Source organism: Marmota marmota, unplaced genomic scaffold, assembly GCF_001458135.2.
Source record: "Marmota marmota marmota unplaced genomic scaffold, marMar, whole genome shotgun sequence".
NCBI lineage: Eukaryota > Metazoa > Chordata > Mammalia > Rodentia > Sciuridae > Marmota > Marmota marmota.
In genome coordinates this window covers 9,436,141-9,441,229 of record NW_025999949.1, presented here as the reverse complement: position 1 = coordinate 9,441,229, position 5,089 = coordinate 9,436,141, and the positions used below count along the sequence as shown (strand labels likewise).

General features: G+C 35.0%; 1 long non-coding RNA gene across 4 annotated transcripts in view; it reads left to right on the top strand.

Annotated features, from left to right (window-relative positions):
* LOC125616518 overlaps positions 1–4,844 on the top strand; it is a 21,054-nt gene extending 16,210 nt beyond the window's left edge. For 2 of the 4 annotated variants that reach the window (XR_007347156.1, XR_007347155.1), the window contains exon 3: positions 1,805–2,306. This is a non-coding gene — a long non-coding RNA (uncharacterized LOC125616518). Of the gene's footprint in view, positions 1–1,804; positions 2,307–3,458; positions 3,498–4,112 lie in introns of those variants that run through there. The other 2 variants (XR_007347157.1, XR_007347158.1) reach the window with 2 other exon arrangements.
* The last annotated feature ends 245 nt before the right edge of the window (positions 4,845–5,089 follow it).

Here is a 5,089-nt window from a genome sequence, read left to right as displayed (position 1 = left end):
GGGTGGGGAGGAGGGTGGGAGGAGGAGGTGGGGAGAGGGTTGGGGGGGAGGGTGGAATGGGAGGGGAACCTTACTATGTGCTGTGCTTAGCATATGGCCCTCCTGCAAAGACTTGTTAAATTTGAATATGAACATTCTATCCTCTTCTGAATACAAAGCTATTTTCTTTCTAACCTTACATTTATGAGGTGAAACAATTATATATCAAAAAGTAGAATTTCATATAAGAGCATTGTTTTTTGCTTAGTCATTATGACTTTGTCAAACAAAATAAACTTTACATATCTTTGTCATAAATAATTTAATAATCATATTAGTCTTTGAACGCTGTGATTAATGCAGTGGGAACTTCACAGACTGAATACAAACAGAAAGGAGGCAGTGGAATATTTCTGAGTCTACAAGTGGTAAAGATTATTATTTTCTTTGTGCAATAGCAGACATAAAAAGTTGTAATACAAATCAAATTTCTTGGTGTTTCTTTCTTGAATGACACTGTTAAAAATATGGGATTATTTGTTTTTTTCTGCACTTTATATTTAGAAATACATTGCATGAAAAATGAAAAGGTAATTCAGAAACAAAAATAACTAGGAATATTTTACATAAAAGACTGTTCCATCAGCTGTGTATTGTAATTCTCAGCTACTGATATGGATTGTGGCAAGAAGGTAAATACCAAAAGTCAAGTCAAAAGAAGGTATTTACTGCTTATAGAACTACTTTTATTAAATTGTGCTCTGTAGGGATTATCACTATATACTGAGGTAAAATATAAGAACATTATTGGACATACCCTATCTGGTCTTAGTGCAATAATCATTGTACTTGTCCTGACAAATTGCTGGCTCTATGTTATAGACACAGTGCTTTGAGTAATTGATTAGGTTTCCATGTTTTAGTGAATCTGATAGAATACTTAGAGCCAGACTGTGACTCAGCTATAGCAATCATATAGATCTTGCAAAGTATATTTTAGCATCATTCCTATTTGGATTTTATGTTCTTTGTCTTTTCTTTTACTCTGCTTCTATTTATGCTATTTAAATGTGTTTTATGTAATTTTGCAAGCCACATTCAATCCTTTCTAAAAAAACATTGAATATAAATAGGTAGGTAATAGGAAGTAAGTTGCCAAGGTAATTTTCAGAGAAGTGCTGATATTCTTTTTGGTTTTCTCCTTCAAATAACTGATAAATAACATAATAACATCACTCCTAGCTTACCACTTCATAAATCTCACAATTTAAAGCAAAACTCTTAGGCATATCAGTTGCTTAGAACTCTATATCACATACACATACAGAAAAAAAGGAAATAATTTTTATTGCAACTGATTCACTAATTTTAAACTAAGCCAATGATTTAAAGACAAATTCTCTCCTAAATATCAAAAGAAGTTATACTTATGGTTTATATTTGGGCCATCAGTCACATCAATTTTATTTGCTTGGTAAAGATGTTTGGAAGTAGTTACATTTAAAAAAGCTATGTAAGTAGAAGTACAAAAAAGACATTTTTTATGTATGCAAAATCCCAAATTATTCATTAAACTACCTAGGCATTTGTTAAGCACTGACCATGTGTTAAGTACTATTCTCAGCAGTGTGGATGTAGCAATGAATAAAATAGGACACTTTCCTTGTGATATCTTTGAGAAGACCTGTATTATAGTAGATGGTTCTCCAAGAGTTGAGAAACACATGGAATAAATTTATAATAACTTTGATAGGGGACAGACATTAAGGGAATGATTCTATAAAATAGACCCACTGTGCTGACTCCCACCTGCTTTCCTTTCCAGGAAGCAATTTACCTCCGACACTAGCTGACTTAAATGGACAGGATATGTCACGTTCCCCAGCAAATACCTGTTACCTGCAGGAGAAATGCAGCCTTCAAAGAATTCCCATGAAAGGAACACAAGTACCCTGAAGGAGAGAATTTTGTGACCCTCTCACAGACTAGATCCTGAAACTTAGGGAAATAAAGGTAATTATCCCTAAACATGATGTGTGTAAAAACAAATTCCCCAATTAGAACTCATCAGTATGAGCCAGAATGACCTAGAGTTGTCATGCACAGTGGGGACTTGAATGAAAGTCTGATATCATCTGCCGTCATCAAAAGTCAAGAAGTGGACCTGTGTGGACTCTCTGGAAACTTCCCTGGGATTCCCAATTAAACTGGAGGGCAGGAGAGACATGGTGTCCCTTTTCTGTCTGAGAATATCTACTCTCTCCTTTAAGAATGTCCCCTTTCCCCCTTTCCCATCCCTTCTAATAAATTTATGATGGTTCCTCTGAGTGACATGTCTGAATCTTTCTGACTTGAGGGCGTGAATTGGGGTTGGAAAGATCTACAACATGGACTTTGTCCTACTCAGTGACGGGCAACAACTGATTTAAGAACTAGATTAAAATGATATATCAATTACATATGCAAAGTATGACTTAATAAGAGAAATTTCCATTTGTAAGGCCATCTCCCTCTATTGGGAAAAAAAATTGGAAAGATATTGCTATAGTTTGAATCTGGAATATCCCTACCCAAAGTTCATGGGTTAAGCAATGCAGCCATATTTAGAGTTGAAATGATTGGATTATGAGAGCTGTAACCTCAGTAGTGGATTGATCATTTGATGGATTAATAATTTGAATTAACTACTGGGTGGTAACCAAAGCAGATTTGGGTTTGACTGGAGGAAGTAGATCACTGGGAGCTTGTCTTTGGGACTATATCTTGTCCCTGGCACCTAGAGTGTTCTGCCTCTCTCTCTGCTTTCTGACTGCCACAAACTGAGCGGCTTTCCTCCACTGTAGCTTTCTGCCATGACGTCATGCCTCATCTCAGGCCCAGAACAATGGAGTAGACTGACCATAGATTCATGACAATAGTTGTGAAACACTGGACAAGTTACTTGGCTTATCTGTGGCTCAGTTTCCTCATCTATAGAATGGAGTTTACAGAAGCTCCTGCCTTGTATCTTTGTCATGACAATTAAATATGAAAAGCTATTAGAACAGGACATGACCCAATGTAAGTCATTGATATTTTATAACATTTTTCTGTTCCTCAGTTGAAATGTCTAAATTAGCATCCTGTTGCTTTATCCTCTTTTCTCTTAATTCCTTGACTCCTATCATTAGACTATCTGGATTTAAGTCCATCCAAGGCACTATTCTATACCTAGGGCTCTGCTGCTGTGGATTCTTCTGCATAAAAGCTTTTCCTCTTTTCTGCTCACTATGCATAGTTCACATAATTATGAAAAATGAACCTCTTCATCAAATATTTCCTAAGCTTGTCTTTGAAAAAGCAAGTTCTAAATGGTTCCTATGCCAGGAGGAGAGTAAGGTAATAATTTTTCTTTTTTAGTGGCAGTTAGAAATTAAAGCTTTCTGGGGAAGAATTTAGTAGTGAATTTCAATGCCTGTTTCTTTATTTTGTCTTTTAAGCAGATAGTTCTTCAGTGATAGTGAGTGACTCTTTTGAAGGTAAGGCAGTAATTTCTTTGATGTTCATGATGGTTGTGAATAATACTCCATTCCCAATTTATGACATATTCAAGGAAATCATGTCTTTATTTAATTGCTTTTTTTCTGATTTCTCAAAGGTCATAATAGTTGAACTTTGAGTTCACAATAATGTCATTAGAATTACAATGCAAATAATGTGAAATTATGCCACTGATTTCTTGATCTGAGTCTTCTGCAGTTTCAAAATGACAAAACTTAACATTTTACCTACTGAGTAGATTTCAGTTGCCAGAAAAATAATTTGCATTTTTCCTCACTGAAGGTCATGGGATTTTTTAATATTCTCCAGTGGAGATCAAGCAAGATTATAATTCACAAAACTTTCTGGGTTTTTTTTTTTTTTGTTAGCAGAAAAATTCCCAGCTATAAAAAAATAAATAGAAAAACAACTCCTCTAAGAAGTTAGAATCTTGTATATTTCAGCAAAAAAAGAGATGTAAGCTGTTTTTGTGGAATGGTTATAGAACTTTATGTAGTAAAATGCTTAGCTCAATTTTTTTTTCTGGGTTGGTTTTATCCACCAAATAACTGGTTTGAATTCATCAAATCTGTCTTTTTTTTTTTTTTTTTCAGAATGAAACCAACAAATCTTGAATACATTCCACAGGATGCTCACTGAACCTGTAGGATGTTCATTCATTCACTCATTCATTCAGTGCTTATTTATTGAGCACATACTGTGTCAGGGATAGACATTGGGGCAGAGAGGCACAAATCAAAACAAAAAGAATCACTGCTCATAGTGTGTACATTTTAATAAGAGAGATGAGCAATATGTTAATAAATAAATAATTCCATAAAATATCATGTAATGACTAGTACTGTGAAGGAAACCAAGATAGTGTAAGAGGTCAGAAAGTAGAAAAGGAGCTTATTTTAGGAAGAATTATTTATTTAAGAAGGCAAAATCTTTCTGACAAAGTGACAGCTGAGCATAGATTAGAATAAGGTAAGGGAGAAACACAAAAATATCTAGAGAAGAGTGCTCCAGGCAAGAGAATAGCTGTGGAAAGTGTCTTGGAACCTTCTAAAAGCAGCAGGGTGGTAGAGCAGCCCAGGAAGACACATAGGAGGCAGACATGGATAAAGGTGAGACCAGACAATGAAAGACTTTGTAGACCTTGCTCAGGGCTATGATTTTCATGCTGAGTTGATATGAACTGTTGGAACCATTTTTCTGCTGGGGTCGGGGTGGGGACTTTATTTCACGCTTAAAAAAAAAAAAAAAACCCTGTGGTCACTAAATGGAAAATGTGTGGTAGGTTGGAGGTGAGAAGTAGAATATTAATTCTATTTTTTTCTTGAGGCTTCTGGAATCAAACAAGTTTTAAAAACATTACATTAAACAAAGGTAAATGTTAAGGGTTTTTTTTTTTTCCCCAGAGTCAATTTGTTGATGTATCTTGTATATTTCAAATAATATGGTAGAATATTCAATGTTCTCAACTGTAGCCACATAAATCTTTTCTGGGAACCTCTTAAGAGATTAGTGTTCTACGGACCTAGCTCAGGGTGATGCAGATGTAGACACCACTTGAGTATATCATATC